Here is an 18,826-nt window from a genome sequence, read left to right as displayed (position 1 = left end):
GGTTTTGCCTCATGAGTGGCAGCCAGCTTTTCTCATCTGTGTTTAAGCAATGGCTCACAAATGAAGAAGGCACAGAAGCAAGGATGGATATTATAGATAGGCCTCAGCTTGGGCTTTCTCTCACCAACACAATATGACTCCCCCTGCAGTTGAGTAGCTGTCCTGTCATCAGACAGGGCCTTTGTTGTGACCACTATCCATGTACCACGTGTACTGGGGTGATGATAACAATCCCCTCCATATTGCAGGGTACCAAAATTCAACCTTACTGAAATGTCACCTAGCTCATACAGTAGATTAGTTTACCTACCTAATGTACCTCCTACGGTAGGCACATGCAAATATTCACAGGACATTAGGCTGGTACAAACCACCTTAAATAATATTATTTCACTTCAAAGTTTGTATTATTTTTTTTAATGATAAAAGAGACATTTGACTATGTGGTGCCCATTTACTACATCCTAGGAAGACAATGAAAGTTTTCTTAAAAGACTGAGCCAGAGGTAGAATTGGGACCACACCTGTATAGTTTGGTGTCCTTCCCTCTTCAGTGCAGCATCTGGGCAAAACCAAGGGCCACACCTGGTGTAATGTCCCCGAGTATGTAGAATATGTGTGTGTGTGTGTGTGTGTGTGTGTGTGTGTGTGTGTGTGTGTATGTATTCCAGAATCCTAAAGGCAGAAGTAATAAAGATCTCATTCACCTTCATTCCCAAAGACATTCTGGCAAGTCTTGTGCTTCTATAACTAAACTGGGCTGTCAGGATTACGTCTAAGAGTAGACTTAATCACAAGTATGTTAAGACTCCACTAAACTGGCACCTTGAGACAATGATCTAGCCATTTTTGGATTCGTGTGCCAATTGATTAGAAAGTAAGGAAAACAGCCTCCACTTTGGCAGGGTATATTTTCCCTGGTAGTCCCTAGAAACTGGAGTTATAGCGGTTCGATCTCAGAGGAGTATATACAGAACACAGAGGCATGCTGGGATACTCTTAGTGCTTTAGCATCAAGAGATAATGGTAAGAGGACAAATGTTGCAAGACCCAGCCTATACAGCAAGAGAAGTAAGGGTGCAGACTGCTTTGGGATGACCAAATAAGTCGCCCCACCAAGCAACCACTAGATAAAGGTCTGGGAATTCTGGATAATACACAAAATAAAAATTAATAATACTGCACATCAATACCGATTTGAGGGCAGGTTACTGAAGCAGGGACTTCATCTTGCTTAATCAACCTGAACAGTTATCTATCTCACTTTAACAAGGGGAGTCCTGGTCACCAATGTGAAGGTTCTTTTACACAAGAGGCCTGCAGTCTGGGATGTTTCCAACACCTCTGTATTGGAGCCACTTACCTTCTCTTGACCAAGATTTTGCCCCAATAATTCATACAAATACCTAACACAATCCAGCCTGGGCTATGACAGAGCTGGTCCTGACTGGCTCTGGGCTTCTCTGCAGCCTCAGCACAGGAATTCACCCAGCACTCACCTCCATGTATAACCTTGGGTTAGAAGAATGTTAGCAGTTGATGAGGGTAACCCTGTCCAATGAGGAGCAGAAGCTCCTCATTGCATCTAGCAGACACGTTCTACACAATGTGCCCAGAGACCTCAGAATGTGTCCAGTGTGTCTTGATAATCAGGGACACTGATCCTTGCCAATGAAGTAACTCTTTTCCTTCTTGTCCAGTGGCACACAAATCCCACACTCTGGACATATTAATAAATTAATTCTGTCCTGTTCCCTAGGTCTCAGTGGAGCAATGGCCAACTCAAAAGCACAGTGCTCAGCAGCTTTTCCTCCTTCCCCTTGCTCTTCTGAGATCATGTCTCAAAAACGAGTCCTCTTCTCATAAGTGCTAACTGAATGTTCTTCTTTCTGGGGCCACTGTAGGCAGGACACTCCTTCTCCTGTTTCCACATCCATCACTGCTTCTGTTTCCCAGTGAAGAGTCAAGGAGGATACTCTTAACAAAAAAATGCCTTCTCCAAAGTGACTCCCTAACTTTCTCTGGAAACCTACTGCTGGTTTGCAGTCTGTGACCACGTCTGCTTGGAAGTGGCATGAAATATCTGCACCTGACATCCTCTATAATAAAAACTATTTGACAGAAAGATCATTGGACATTCGCCCCTCCCTTCTTTTTCCCTCTCACCTTCTTTCTTTCTCGCACATTGACATGCACAGGCAGAAATGAGAAGGACCTCCTCCATTCCTCCATTCTGTCCTGTTCGCCACCATTGCACCTTCCCTCCTTAGTCCCAGCACTGCTGACACTTGGTGGATGCTGATCTGTTAAGGGCTGTCCTGCATGTCTCAGGCTGTTTAAAGCATCCTTCACTTCTACCCATCGGATGCCAAGTCCCCAGTTACAACAATCAAAATTGTCTCCAGACACTACCAAACATCCTCTAGGGGCAAAAGCCCTTCCTGAGAGAGGACCAGCAATTGCACGCACATGCATGCACACACACACACACACACACACACACACACACACACACACACACACATGCCCTGGTCCTTCTCCAGGCCTCTGTCTTTTTCCTGTATTCTTGTAATAAAAGAAAAAAAAACTTTCTCTTATTTTATTTCCTAAAAAATTAATAATAAATAACAGCAAATATATGTGAAGTAGCTGTTATGTCGCAGAATACATATCAAACATTCCATTAGGAAACACTGGTCCCTAAGGACTGATCTCATTCATTCATTCATTCATTCATTCACCTATAGTTACTGAACAATTCTATGACTGGAATTGTTCTATACACCAGAAATATATCCGTGAAAAAGAAAAACATAAATTCCAAAGCTATCTGGCCGTAGTTACTCTACATGACAGGGTAAAAGATGTGTGGCCTTTTAAAGTAGGCAGACCTGAGTTCAAATTTCACTTTTGTCACCTTCAGCATTTAGTTTCTATGAGCCTTAGTTTCCAGCCAGGTAACTTGCAATGCCTACAATGCAAGCTAGCCAATATATGAAGAACTCAGGCATAGGCAGTGCTCACGACTTGGACGTGGCTGTTACTAATCACAGATGTTTACTCCATTGTTGGAGAGTGAGAGGAGAGAGTCCTTTGACATTAAGCTCTCTGATCTCTAGGCATACAGAAGAAAACACCAATCGCTTACAAAGAAATGTGAGTCTGCAGATGATCTACTCACTTCTCATTAGATAAGCTAATATTTGTAAAAGTGATATAATTGGACAATGTTGCAATTATTTCTCCCTTTCCAATTTTCTGCCTCTTGGTCATGTCTAATAGTGAACATTTAACTGTAGTGATAATTAGGCGGCTCTCATCAACTTCAGGCTGAATATCAATTTGGTATTGCTCATTTAGTCAGCAAGTGTTAATCAGGTGCTTATTTCTCATTAAGCAATATTCTGTCTGGTAGAGACTTGAGGGTAAGCAAGACAGGTCACTGTCCCTGCCTTCGTGATACTACGTTTCAGCATTGGTGACATGATTACAGATTACCAAAGGAGCCAAGAAGAGGAAAAGCAAAAACTCTGATGAAAAAATAAACAAGTGACTTCCTTAGACAATGCAGTCTGAGGGGAACTCTTTGGGTGAGGTGACAGGGAAGCTGGGGCAGGAAAGACCGGAAGAAACCCTTGCTGTGAGTGACGGGAACAGAATGCTTCAGGCCAAGGAAAGGGGTGGGGCAAAAGAACTGCATCTAGAAAGAACATGAAGTTGGACAGAAAGTGGCTCCTTTGACCAGAACGCAAGATAAAGACTAGAGAGAAAGGGGGAGCCATGTCTGGCCAAGAGGATGTGCAGAGTGCGTGGACCGCAGTCCCCGACGCAATGGGAATTCACGGAAGTTACAGAAAGAACAGGAGGGAGCAGCTCCTGACCTGCTTTACTGTCCTTCTGCATCTGGCAGTGTGGCCTGGATCCAACAGACCTTGAGATCAAAGGTCCCAAGGGTCCCAATTCTTGCTCAGGGGCAGCTCAGAGCACTCAGGGTGAGGCCTGAGACCCGGGGACTAGGCCAGGTTCCTGGTCTCTCTGGGGAGGTGGAAAATGAGTTTTCCATGGCGTGTTACAGCTTAACTCTTTTAGAATGAGATCGATGGTATCAAAAGGCAGCGGCGACTCTGGAGCTCCACAAGCTCGTGATGATACCAAAAGTGTTACAGCTCCTTGCTTGAACTTCTGTGCTGAGCATGGCACAAGAAACAGGTGGGCATTTGAAACCTTCAGGCACGTCCGGTGAGATGCAGGCCCACGGATGCTTCATGGCGGTCAGCACTGAGCCAGCAGCAGCGATGGAGCAGGCAGGCTCCCAAAGGCTGCAAAGGCAGTTGTGCCATTGCTGCCTGACCGCCAGGCTCCAACCCCATCCGCGGAATAAATGGAATCTCAGACAGTCATGGTAGAGGAATGGTGAGAGAGAGAGTGAGCAAGCCAGCCAGACTTTATTTCTAAATCTTGGGCAGTGGGGAGGGGTTGTGAGGATGAGTGCATCTGGTCCACTGGAGCTAAGGGTGGCAGGTTAAATAATTTACATGCAGTGGTACAGTGCCTTATTTACAGGCAGTAAGCCGGGGTCCTATCACAAGAAGGAGAAAACAGTACTTACTTATCCTATGGATGAGGAGATAACTTCTAGGTACTATGAAAGGTCATTTGCTGGGAGGAGGCTGGGATCTCCTCAGCATAGGGTGGGGTACTTCGAGGAATTCCTGTGCTTGCTGAACAAGTTCCTTATCTGCAAAGGGTCCAGCCTGTAATCTTCCTTGAAGGCTATGTGACATTTCCTTACAAGATCTGGCACCACCAGATCAGGTGGAGTGAGGAGCCCACTCCAAAAAAGGGAGTCCACAGCCTTAGGCCAACCACAAAAATGGCTTTCCAGAGACGTCAGACCTTATCCAGCAGAGTCCCACAGTTTACCTGAAAACCATGCTCACTGCACACTCTAAATGGAGCTCCCAGATAACAGGAGGGCCCATCTCCTAGGGACTGAAGAACACTCCGGGCCAGCCGCTGTGGCTCTGCACATCCCAGATTTCAGTTGTCACCACAGATAAGAGCAGGGTTATATTTGACAGTTCTTACAGAAACAATTTTGATGTAGCCTTTCCAGTGCCCATTTAGGTTGACATTTGGGTAATGAATACCGAGAGCATTCTGCCCCATATAGGAAGGCAGGTTGGAGACCTTTCCAAAATGCAAATCTGAGTGCACCCTCCTTGCTCAGAGCCCTTAATTATATGCTGGGAAAAGGACACGTTGCCTGGCACAGAACCCAAGTCACTCCAGCACATGCTCCCTCAGTACAATGCCCACCTCCAAACTTTGAACTCCTAATTCCTTTGAACACTTCACATGGTGCTGAGCCTCAAATTCTCTGCTTTTTTTGGTTTGTTTGTTTGTTTTTGTTGTTTGCTTTTGTTTTTGTTTTTGGTTTTTGGTTTTTGGTTTTTTTTTGCTCATGCATACACAGGGTGAAACAAACCTTCCAAAGTTGAATCCTGGACACATCAGGTGGGTCAGTGTGACAGTTAACGCTGTCAACCTGACTTGCCCATAGGGAGCGAGAAGAGGGTGCTAAGAAATAGCCGGTATGTTCAGAGAGAAAGCACACCCACAAACCCAAAATTCTGAACCTCATGAAACTGTCCTTCAAGTGTATAGTGGGGAGAGGGAGGAAACACAATAGGTGTTCTCAGACAGAAAATAAAGTGATAAAATAAATTCTTTAGAAAGAAGAAAAATGACATAAAAAAGGAATCAGAAGAAAAAAAAAAAAACAGAGCTGGGGAGCTGGCTCAGTGGATAAGAGTCTGTTCTTGACAAGGACTGGAGTTTGGTTCCCAGTGCCCACGCTGGGTGGCTCACGCCTACCTGAAACTCCAGTTCCACGGCATCTGATGTGCTCTTCTGAACTCTGCTGTAACAGCATTCATATGCACAGACACACATGTACAGACATAATTAAAAATAAAATCTTTGTAGAAAAAGGAATGGTGCTGGAGGACAAGTCTGTGATGATACTATAAGACATTATTTTTAACTGATTAGATAAATAAAAGATTGTTCAAGCTCATGTTTTCATAACTAAATTTATGAATACGCATATGCTGTGTGTGCTAAGGATTACATGAAGTAAATGGCACCATTGAAAGAGGGGTCAGCAGGGAGTTAAGAATATTTTGTTATAAAATGGCTTATTCACCCCTGAGCAGTGCACTCTTGTTTGAAAGTAGAGGTGAATTTCCCTGTAAATGTATCTTGCAAACTCTAATGCAACCACTGAAAGGGGTTTTAAGAGAATAATAGTCCGCTCACTCACAGATGAGAGAAAATGGAATCATATAAAAAATTCTGTTAAAGCCAGGCTCATGCATGGTGGCCCACATCTGTAACCCTGGGGATGCAAGAGGCTGAGGTAGGAAGATTGCCTGGAGTTCTTGGGCCTCCTAGTCTACACAGTGAGTTCCAGGTCAGTCTCGGCCATAGTCAAAGCCCTGTCTTTAAAAATCTTTTAAAACTGGTGCTAGAAAGGTATCTCAGTGGTTGAGACTCCGTACTACTTTTACAGAGGACCCCACATCGGTCAGCTCACAACAAACTGACCATAACTCCAGGCCCAGGGGGAATCCAACTCTAACTCTGCAGGCACCTGCACTCAGACACATGGCTTCCCAACCAGCTATAGACGTGAGGGTTGTGGTTGTGTTTCTTCCCTATTTGTTAAGAATATCTTTGTACACGTATATAGCTATATTAAGCAGATACCCTCATTTCTTTTCCTTGTACTCTTTTATCACATAATGTCAACTGAGCTAATGTGTTAACAGAATAAGCATCCAGCAGAACGTTTCCTACCAACTCAAGGAAAGAATTAGTAAGCTTTCTGTCACCCGTGGGATAGTAATAGCGTGTCAAATGGCCTGATGACCTCGTCGCTGTCTTTATTTGGAGATTAATTATGGTTTAGGGCGACAGGCTCAGGTGTCAAGTTGACAAGAGGCAGGCTTTTGGTGATTAACCTTGATCAACTTGGTTAGGTTGGGAGGCACAGCAGACAGTAGCGGTGCGCTCCTGTGTTTGCCTGCAAGGGTGTTTCCAGATACTGTCTACACTTGGCGGATAATGACTGAGGGAGAAAGGCCAACCCGGAATGTGGGCCGCAGGATTCAGTAGGCTGGGTGCACAGGTAGACTAAAGAGAAGAAAGGAAGCCAGCCAGAGCCTGCCAGCTCTCCTCTTCCAGAGTGAGTGAACCATCAGATCCGCTTGTTGGGAGCTTCCAGCTTCTTATCCTGAGGAACTACAGAGATCTTTCCACCCTGCAGATAGCCACTGTTATCCCACCGTGCCTCCAACTGTGTAAGCCAACCTAATGCAGGACAGGATATTTTAAATATGCGTGTACCACTGAGAAAGTTTTCCCTAGACACTGTAAAGCATTCATTTTCTTATACTACTGTGGGGATGTTTGCTTGTTTGCTTCTCTGGGACTTTTTTCCATATATTTATATGGAATAAATATATTACATGTCATACTACATATGAGATAAAGTATCTCATTTGAACACAGAGCTTACTCCAGGGAGCCCCTGTCTCCTATGTGCTGAGGTTACAAGTGGGTGGCCACACCCACCTGGTGTTTATGCATTTACATTACATTTGCATAGCAAGCACTTTACTCACTAAATCAGCTTCCTAGACCTCTGTCTCTTTGGTTTATTTATAAGATTATTTTATTTTTAATTAATTCTTTTAAATGTTTTTTTATTTAAATGTAATTGCATGGCTTTCTCCTTCCCTTTTATGTGTTTGTGATGCAGGGGATGAGTATGTACAAGTGAGCGCTGATGCCCAGAGACATCAGATCCCGCTGAAGCTGGAGTTCCAGCAGATGTGAACCACCCAGCGTGGGTTCCGGAAGCTGAGCTCCAGTCTTTTTCAAGAATAGTGCATTTTCCTGACAGCTGAACTATGTCTCCAACCCCTAAACCCCCTTATTTGAGCTTAAATAAAGTATTCTAAAATTAGCATTGTTTGCTGGACCTGGTATTTCCTCAGATTGTAAGGGGGCAACATTTCCTTTCTAGCTCAATTTTATTTTATAGTTTCAGTGATTTTTCATAATTTTGTTGTTTTTCAGTACTCCCTGAAACTGAAACTGAAGATGTTTTTCTTCAGTGAAGTCCAAGTCTCTCTCCTAGCCCCTGAGCAACTTGCAGCAGCTGGACTATGGGCGGCTTTGCTGACCGCTTTCTAGACAGACTCATTGCTCGGTGGCCTTGCAGTGCAGCTACGTCACCCGTTCTGTGGAGAGACTCCGGGAACTCAAGTATACGATTAGAGTTCGGTGCCATCAATTTCCAGCAGCGAGGCAGTGATTTACCAGCAAGAAGAGAGTGTGCGGCTTGAGGAAGAGGAAACAGCTGTTCACCCAGCTTCTGCCCTTGGTGGGGGACAGATGCTAACATGACATTAGTCAAAGGTTCCTGACCTTGGACAACAATGGCATCCCGCTGCACAGCGGTTTGCAGCTGAATGTGAAGAAGTTACTGGAGTTTGCAGAATCCCATAGCATATTTATACTGGGAAATGGTGTGGGCAGGGAGGAATAACTGCAGAAGCGTTGGTAACATGTTGCATTAACGTGACCCATGGAATCTGTGAGGGAACTGGTCTCACACTACAAAACAGAGATCTGGCAGCAGCTGGGCAGATAGCACTGGGCAAGGCTTGGAATGGTGATGTTTGGCGCCTTAACTAGTCAAGTGAGGACTTGGTTAAGCAGTTTGGCTAGAGTGATAACGAGGGGGCTCTGTTCTGAGTCCACGGAATAACTATGATGATGGAGTAACCCACTGAAAATGCTGGCTGCTGAGGCTTGATGGAAGGACTGGGCAGAGCTCCCACTCTTGCCATCCTCCGCATATACTGCTTGGTGAAGCAGTCCTGAAACTCTTGGTTGCCCTAAGCTACAGCTGCTTACAGTGGCTCCATGGCCACAGCTCTACCATTCATTTCCACAACTGTGTTGGTGGTTTCTTTGGGGAAAGAGAAGGACACAAAATCATCCCCTTTGCTGCACCTACGCTCCTCCATAGCCCTTGCACTGTCTCGTGCTTTCGCTAAGTAGAGAAACTTCCCAAGGCACCTCCTATCAATGCCGCTAGTATCCAGATTTTTCAGGGAAGAAATTACACAGGCATCTGGTGCTCTTCTTTTGATTCTTCTGTTCTGATTTGCTCCCAGGTTTCATCTCCTGTTTCACACTTTTCTTGGTTTGGCTAAGGTGAATTGTTTCCCCTTGAGCACCTTCCGTCTCACCCACGCTGTGTTTGTGCTTACACACACAGCTTTAGGATCCTCATCAGTCGTGATGAGGACACCACAGACAGCTCCACGCTTACAAGAGGCACCCTTAAGGTGTTCACCATCCATCTCTGTTGCCCAGGTTTTGATATACACATTGGTAAACACATTTGCCCAAGCTCCAAGCTCTGCTCCTCATTCCTTATGAGACTTAGATCATCTAACAAGCACCATGCAAGCATTTGCAAGCCTCTCACTCAGCTTTTCAATGTCTCTTTCACCTGCTTCCTGTGTATATCACAGTGTACAAGTCCCTAAGTCCTTGGAGCCATTTTCAGTCACAAATCGTCTTAAATGAAAGGATGTTACCAAAAGCAGAGAATGCACTCTGTACAGTGCTTTACTATCTGTGGATCTGTCCTAATTTTAATGACAGAATAGCTGACTCCTAATGATGGATGCTGGACTGCTTTGCCCTTTATAAAGATCAAAATGGGTAGCCCAAGTAGTAGCCGGTGACCATGATGGCATCTCTGAGGACTCCATGGAGAGGATGGGCCATGTACATTTAACTTCTATAGGATGTGCGCTTTGTATGTAGAGTAAAGCCATGGTGTGGCTGGGAGCGCTGGGATACATCTCTGTGACACGGGTTAAGCCTTACAAAGATGTCAAAAACAGATGTTTGGGGTAAATTTTCTATCTAGTGCTACTGTTTAATTTTCCCACGTTTGAGGCACATGACTGAGGATTCTGGTTCTTCAACAGCCAAGGCATTTCCAGGCATTCAATACCTCCTAGCTTGGACCTCAGACTTGGTGGACTCACGAAAAATCCACTCCCCTGAAGAAACGTGTGACTCAGAATCAGCAAGGATTATATAAAATAATCATTGTCTTAGACTACAAAATTTAGGGAGTTATTTTTATACAGCCATAGATATCTGTGCCACACAAATAATAAAGAGTAGCAATGCTTTTTTTTTTTACCAGAAATAACATGTCAGTGGACAGCAATCTTGAGAATCTGCTTTGAAGTTCAGGGGAAGAAAAGAAACAGAGATGAAGCAATAAAGATGTTACATATGAAAGACGAGGACAGAGGGATGATGAACTTTTGCCTCCTTGAGGAGCTCCCTAAAAAGAAGCAATATCAGTGAACACTAGAAAAAAATACCTTCCCAGGAGGCTGATGGGCAGACTGGTCAGGACTTCTCAGCAACAATTGATCCAGAAGAGAATTGAGTGACAAATTCCAAGTGTTCACCTGAAACTGTTATTCTTGGTAAATACTGCATCCTTTAAAAGAAAGGATAAAAACAAAGGCATTATAAACATTCTCAGGCTGAGGCTGGTACACATTTCATTATAAGATGTCTTCAAGAATAGGTTTAAACATAGACGGAAGCTGTGTTGGAAAGTAAGGATGAAACACAGTTGATAACATATGCTGATAAACCTGATGGAATGTCTACTTTTAAATCTCCTGTTTCATAGTAAGAGGTAAACTACAGTTCTACATAATAATAGCAAAAAGTAGTGGGTATTCAGGAGATATCATGATGCATTATGCCACCTGTCATGTTTTTGTGAACAATAGAAATAAACTTTTCCATTTTTCAACAAAGTTAAATCTGTATACACTGTAGATACATATATATTTAAACTAGATACAAACATTTATAAATGGAAGCATCTATTGTTCCCAAAGCCAGACTGAAAAACAGAAAGCATTATCAAGACAATAAAAAAACCAATAGAAAAAAAATAAAGAAGCAAGCAATAAAGACGGTGGGAAAAAAATAAGTCCAATTAATATTATCATTAGCATTATTCATATAACTTTAAACCCTATAATAACACCACACTTTATAACAGTTGTGAAGACATACATGAACTAAAAATATACAAGAACATACCTGGAGATGATTTTTTTGTTTTGTTTTGTTTTTTGTTTTTTGAGACAGGGTTTCACTATGTAGCCTTGGCTCTCCTGTACTCACTTTTTAGACCAGGCTGGCCTCTGCCTCCCTGACTGCTGGGATTAAAGGCACATGCCACCATGCTGGCTTGGAAAGGATTCTTAAATTGATGATTACACTTGACCACTGTGGAAATAAGAGTGTCCTGGTGGTAGCAACTGGTATGCAGATAGTCTCGGTTCCAACATGGCAAGAGAAAGCAAAGCAAGTCCTCTTCTCTACTCTCCTATACTAACCCCAACCTCAGGAGACAGAGTCTGGGTATTGGTATTTCACAGGTACAATGGCACAGACGTCAGACAGGAATGCCAGCCTATGGATCTCAGAACTGCTCCTGCGCTAATGGTTGGACTTAAAACTGCAAACTCGGTTTGCAAACATTCCTCCCCCTGTTTTTTTTTTCTTTTAGAAACTCTCAAGTTGACTACAGAAATATGAGTCAGTTTCACAGGCTTCTGAGCCAGAGAAACACCAGAGCCAAGATAAACATGTCACAGAAAACACATACGAATCATAGGCTGGCTGCAGGAGCTGGCATCCTACTAGGCCTACCACACAGACTGGCTGACAATCGGTAGGTCAACTAACTTCCTCAAGAGTGCCTTGTTGTTGTTGTTGTTGTTGTTGTTGTTGTAATTCTTTTAAATTTTTTATTTTTGTTATTTTAATTATCTGTATGGGTTTGTGTGTATGCACATGAATGCGAGTGCCCACAGAGGTCAGAAAGTGTCATATTCCTGTGAAGCTGGGGTTACAGGCAGTTGTAAGCCACCCAGTACGGGTGCTGAGACTCAAACTCAGGTCTTCAGAAAGAGCAGCATGTGCTCTTAACCACTGAGCCATCTCTCCAGGCCTGGAATAATCCTCTGAAAACTTAAAACACCTCCACTGATATGCCATAGAAATGCCACTTAGAATGCCAAGTATGCATTATTCGTGTGCCCATCCCCACAGAAATACTTGCAGAAATCAACATTCCTCATTCTGCTCCTGGCTAAATCACTCGGTAGCATGCAGCAGCCTAGCAGTACAGTTAAGCACACATTGTGGGGGAACGTTCCCTTCACAGCCAGACCTACATCCCAGAATTGTTAGAAATCAGACGTAGCAGAGAAGGCATGCATGTGTGAAAGGCCTGAGTGAACCGCTTCTGGCTTCTCTGGGTCCCCTGGAAGAACTCACCATCTGCTGACTGCTGAGCTCTCTGTGTCTCCAACCCTGAATCCGACTAGCCCTGTCCCTCCTTCCTTCCACACCTGGGCTCACAGTGTCCTCTGCTTGAAGCCTCCCTCCTACCACGAGGCGGAAGGTAAGCTTCCAAAGGTTATTGTCTACACCTGCCTTTTAGGATCTTTGGCTTTATACCAGCGATGTGTGCAGTGGCTGCCAAGCTGGTCCACAGGGCTTGGAGGATGGGCGCTGCGGCAGATTCATTTCCGTATTGCCTGCGGCGTTTAGCAGAGGAGCCTGCACATGGAAGCTATAGACAGTCACGGTAGTTTATGGAGACGACTCAGCTTTAATGCCCAACGCATACAACTACTTGTGCCCCATTTCATTCCCTGGAACTCAGGCTGAGAAATAACTTCCAATTCTGTTCATAGGCCAAATAATCCCAAAGTTCTATGCAAAAACTTCCCCTAAATCCCTCAAAAATCAAACAATATGGAGGTATAACTCACTGATAAAATCTGCTCTTACCACGAACAAGGGCCTAGGTTCAACCACCCGACACTAAATACAACAACAACAAAAAAAATCTAAGTAGCCAGTCTTTCAAGGGAAGTGATAAACAAAAAATTATTAGAGTGAAACCTTGAAGGGACATGAAAAGCCAAAGCGCTAATTCTGACACTCACAGAGGTTATTTGTTAATGGTATAGGGTAAAAGGCTCTCAAACTTTTCTATTAAGCAAAAGTCACTCTCCTTCTCCCAGCAACTATCAATGACCAATAGCTCCTCAGCTAGGGGTGGGAGCTTGTGCCCACCTCCCTGCTCCATGCTGTGATTTTGTCAGGCTTGCCCTTGTGCAGGTATTGTGGCTGCTGCCACAGCTGTGGGGTTCACATGTGCAGCTGCCCTGTTGTATCTGGAAAGCATTGTTTCCTAGTAATCACCACCAACCCCGGTTCTTCCCAGTTTCCTCCCTTTACAATGGAGTTGATCACATACCTAAGAGTATATGAGCATTGCTAGTGGGTCTCCGTGTGTGTGTGTGTGTGTGTGTGTGTGTGTGTGTGTGTGTGTGTGTGTGTGTGTGTTTAAAGAACATGAGGCTGGTGAGATGGCTCAGAGGTTAAGAGTATTGGCTGCTCTTCGAGAGGTCAGTTCCCAGCAAACACATGGTGACTCAAGACCATCTGTAAAGGGATCTGATGCCTCTTCTGGAATGGAGGCAGACATGCAGACAGAGCACTCCTACATTTAAATTTTTTAAAAAAGAAAAGCTAAATAATAAAAAAAATAAGAACACAAAATTGGGTATGTATGGAAGTGAGCATATATCTGGAAGGAGATGGAGACAGAGAAGATAACTTCAAAATACACTGAGTACTCTCAAGGAACTAATGAAAATATTTTTTGTTTAAAATTATTTATACGGTATATTTTGATCATATTCATTCCCTTCCTCCAACTCCTCTTAGATCTTCCCCACTTCCTATCCACCCAACTTCATGTTCTTAATATCTTTTCTCTCTAAAAGAAAAAAGAAAACCAAAACAAATAAAGGAGACAAAAATACAAGAAAAAAAAAACCACAAGAAAAGCAAACAAACAAGCACAATAATCCCGATTCCTGGATATGGGTTCTGCCCTCAAGGGTGATTGATAAACCCAGTGTCACTCCATTGAAGAAAATTGACTTTTTTCCCCCCATTTCCCCACAGCTTCCTGATGTGAGGTGGGACTTTGTGCCGACTTTTTCATCTATGCTAGGATTCTGTCTGGTTTGAACTTGTGCAGGACTTATGTCTGGCCTCAGGCTTCCTCACAACTTAAGATGTTGCTTTACTCGGGAATAGAAAATTAACACTCCACCCCACGGAGATCACACAGGAGGCCAGGAAGCAGTGCGGATCGATGGTTACCACTTGATCTTCCTGGAGCCTTTGTGATGGATGGTCTTGGCACTGTGAAGGACTGGGGTCCGTGGAAAGAAACTCGGCAACACTGATGACCTTGCATTTGACTTTGATCAATGGGAAGAAAGAATACACTTTTGGGTAGGAACAATGGTACATGGTGTCCAAGAAAGATAATACATAATTTTTAAAAAGGAGGCTCCCTGAAGCCAGGGTCCCTCTTTTTTTTTTTTTACTTTATTAATTTATTCTTGTTACATCTCAATGGTTATCCCATCCCTTGTATCCTCCCATTCTTCCCTCCCTCCCATTTTCCCCTTATTCCCCTCCCCTATGACTGTTCCTGAGGGGGATTACCTCCCCCTGTATATGTTCATAGGTTATCAAGTCTCTTCTTGGTAACCTGCTGTCCTTCCTCTGAGTGCCACCAGGTCTCCCCCTCCAGGGGACATGGTCAAAGTTGAGGCACCAGAGTATGTGAGAAAGTTGGTGTTACCAGTACAGACTAGAGGCCCACAGCAAGGTTGCCCCCAACCGTGCAACAGTAGGTTTATTATGAATGTGGCACGCTGCTGATGTGGGCATCAGCAGGCAGCAGCTCTAAGTGGATGTTGCGCCAGCAATGAGAAGATAGGGCTCATCATGGCATACTTTATTATTGTTATTGTTGCCGCTGTTAGAATAATCGTGGGGAAAGCCTGTGGTCCTCCTAGCCGCCAGCCTCCATAGAAAGAAGCTGCCTCTAGGCACAGCACCTACTAAGCTGCTCATTTCATTCCAGTTCCCAAGTACAGAGACAGAAGGCATCAGCATAGGGAACCTGCAGGCTGCAGGGATGCCAGCATAGTGGCCTCGCTGGCCATCTTCCTGAGCAGACCTACCCTTCCTTTTACCTTGCCAGAAGGCTTAGATGCTTTAGAGGAGACTTCTTAGAATAATCTAAGCTCTGGTCTTGTAAGAGGTATTGAGGACAGGATCTCCTTTCAAGGAGTTACTTTGGGCACAATGCAAATGATTTTAGAGATGGGGAAACTGAAGCTCAGAACAAGCCACCTCCTGCCTAGTAATAGCAGTGGTCACCTCTTGGTTAGAGTACATTGTTCTTTATTGTTTAGTCTTTGAGACAACATCTTTCTATATAGTCCTGCTGAGTTGGTATTCACTATGCAACCCAGGTTGACCTTAATCTCATGGCAATCCTCCTGCCTTGGTCTCCCTGAATGCCAGGATTACAGGCATGAACTGTATATAGCACCAGGTGAGCAGTGTGATGTTCCTAAGCACACTGCCTCTGATAGCATCAAGATTTTGGTGAGCCCTCCAAGCAAGAAGGGAGGTATTTTGGAAACAGGAAGAGCTGCCCAATGCTAAATCAGAGCTTGTAAGTGTGCACTGGTTCTGCAATCACACAGCATGCAGTGGAGAAGAATTAGGCAAGTGATGTGATCATCCCTATGGAAGACCAGAGGCAGGCCAGAGGGTTGCGGGAACTCCAGTCCTCCGGGAGGCATCCTGATGGACCACCAAGCCTGACCTCCCAGCTTGGGCTCCCTGGCACTCGTTCTAGGCCAAAGACACACAAGGGGGATGCTTAGTGCCACTTATGCAGTCTGGTCCTCCCAAGGAGTGGGGAGGGGGAGGGACGTTCTTATGGATCACCTGCTACCTCCTTATTACTCCAGAGAACTGTTGAACCTGGAACTTTGCCTTTGCTCAGCGAGACTGGATACACAGACTAGCCAGGGTTTTAGATCTGCTGCCACCTGGTGGTGAGAATCGCCTTTCACAGGAATCAGAACTTTGCAAGGCTGGCTTCAGCCTCAGAGTCAAAGGAAAGGCCTCACCTGCGGCCTTGAGTGCCTTTTTAAAAAAAGCTTTTTTACTGACACACACACACAGGAAAAAGAGGCCTGAATGTGCATTGTCTTGAGCCAAACACACCCAGCGTTCCACCCTACTCAAGGTGACAGGCAGAGGAACAATTGAAATAGCATCATAAAAGATGAGTTCTTTAATGAAGGAACCACATAGACTTGTTTAAAGCTCTGTTCTCTCTTCAAGTCTTGGATATGTTTCTCTGATGGTGAAGTGGGCGTCAGAGCCTAGCTGGGTTGGCCTGGGTTAGGGATGCTCCGATTTGAGGTACAGTGTATGCAAGCACCGCAGCAGCGAGAGAGATGTGACAAGTTTCTCATCTGCCAAAATTTGAGTTACTTTCACCAGATGTACTAAAACTTGTTTAGATTTAACAAAATGTTAAGACAGCACTTAAAATTATGTTGGGGAGGGGAGGAATTTCTTCAGTTTTGATATCTTTTCTTAACTTTTGGTAAGAAAAAGAAACATCCTTCTCCATTTTATTATTTATTATCAACCTAACTGTTTCCTGTAGCATATGGTGTGCTCTGATGTGCACAGCTTTATGCCAGGAAGCTCCACTCCTAGTGAGAAGCCATGCCAGCAATTGACTGGATGGGGCCCATAGTGGCAGGTTTTCATCTTCCATATGACCCTGGTTTTACAGATATAATAGTTACTACTGACAGTGGGAAATGGCATGGGAAAGAGGGACAAATAGAGACTCAGTTTATATAATAATTACACATTTGTCATTTCATATTCTAAAAAGATATCTAAACACATACATTATAAATAACTCTGCATGCATACAGTACTAAAAGTTTATTTGTTGGAGATTGGTGTGCTGCTGTGCATTAAGATGCTAAATTACTGGCCCCCAAGACCTGGTTGCAAGTGAGACGAGTACATCGTCATGGACACAAGTCTTTGTTGTGTACACCTTACTCTACCTACTTTAAAGTTAATTGGTTAATAAAGTTGCTGACACCTGTGACTGGGCAGAAAAGAAGTAGGCAGAGTTTAGGTTCCTGGGCTTAAAGTCACCAAAGGACTTCAAGGCTTGGAGGAGGGAAAAGAAGCAGAAGATGTTGCAGGAGGAGAAGAAGCTGGAGAGAAGAAAGTCTCCATGGGGTAGGATGGACCATGACCACGTGGCCATGAGACATGCCTTGATGGAACAGAAGCAGCCCAGGCAGGAACAGTTACAGCAAGTAACTTGGGGTATACAGCTAAGGCAATATCAAAATAGCTTAGAGGGTTGATACCTGCCCAGTTATAGTGCCTTAAAGCTTTTATAATTCTAGAAAGTCTCTGTGTCAGTTATTTGGGAACTAGCTGGGGTACAGAAGCCCTCCAGAGTCTAATATCCATTTCAGAACATTTATTTGTTCTTAGACAACCTTTGACCTCTATAGTCCCTTATGAGAGATGTGAGACTGGGTATCATTGGCAATTGGGAACTCCTAAATGGTGGTGGTGGTGGTGGGGTAATTAATGAGGAAGAAGTGTAGGAGGAAGTAAAGAAGCAAGAACATGAATTTATTCTGGGGGAAGAATTGATTACCAGACCAGAAGAAGACTAAACTTTAGAATGGTTAACTGGGATGTTGTGTTTTTGTTTTCCCAGATTGCCAGCTTTCTGAATAAAACACAATTAAAAGGCTGTCTCTGTTCACTGGTATGAACTTTAGCATTCCAATACCATGTAGGGTAAGGAAAACTACAGGGTTCTGTAACCATGCTGGTGAGGAAGACATTCTACAAAGAGAGACACCTGTGCGTCTCCCTTTGACTATAGAACTACGGCAACAAATGAATTCCCCTCCCCCAAAGAGTCTCCTGTTACTAGAAGGAAAAGGCTGAAGCCTGGTGCCAGCCAGGCAGAGAAAGACCTTGTTTCCCAGGAAGAGAGTTCACACCTTTCTGACAACTTGTTAGAATACCTTGTAGATGAGACTACAGTCCAGACAATGTGGTTTTGGTGGGCAGCACCACATCTAGACCAGGATTATTTCACTATGCATATCATTTACATTCTATTTAAACCTAAATCTCTCTCTCTCTCTCTCTCTCTCTCTCTCTCTCTCTCTCTCTCTCTCTCTCTCTCTCTCTCCCTACACACACACACACACACACACACACACACACACACAGATTTGCTATTTTGAAAACCTAGACTAAAACATGTACCTCACCTAGAAAAAACAGACCTATGTAAGAAAGAAAATGACTCAGCCAATATATGTGAAGAAAAGTGATAACACTCATTCAGACATTCTGTGGGATAACTATAATCTATTCTCATAATAGTTTTTCTAGCTCTCTCCAACATAGCCATGGCAATAGCTAATCCCAGATAGCCTGAGCTTTGTAAAGAGCCCACCTCATATTGACATCCACAGTGTACACCTAGACTGGCCAAGTACCCAGGAGCCATTTGAATCTTGGAGTTCTACAAGAACCATAAAATGGTTGGTTGAATAATGTCAACAAGGAGCAAACTATATACACATCAAAACCCAGTAAAACAACAATTAAAAAGCTAAACAAAAGGCTACTTGGGGTCCTGGTTGACACTGACTCAATGTGT

The 18,826-nt window shown here is 43.9% G+C and overlaps 1 long non-coding RNA gene across 1 annotated transcript in view; it reads left to right on the top strand.

The window, feature by feature from the left end:
• The window catches only part of LOC311581323, a 29,088-nt gene extending 20,129 nt beyond the window's left edge, over positions 1-8,959 (top strand). Inside the window, exon 4 of the long non-coding RNA XR_014773746.1 lies at positions 8,170-8,959. This is a non-coding gene — a long non-coding RNA (uncharacterized lncRNA). The remainder of the gene's footprint in view (positions 1-8,169) is intronic.
• Positions 8,960-18,826: the final 9,867 nt, after the last annotated feature.

Source organism: Acomys minous, assembly GCF_964271855.1.
Source record: "Acomys minous genome assembly, chromosome: 13".
Taxonomy (NCBI): domain Eukaryota; kingdom Metazoa; phylum Chordata; class Mammalia; order Rodentia; family Muridae; genus Acomys; species Acomys minous.
This window is presented reverse-complemented; position numbering and strand designations above follow the sequence as displayed.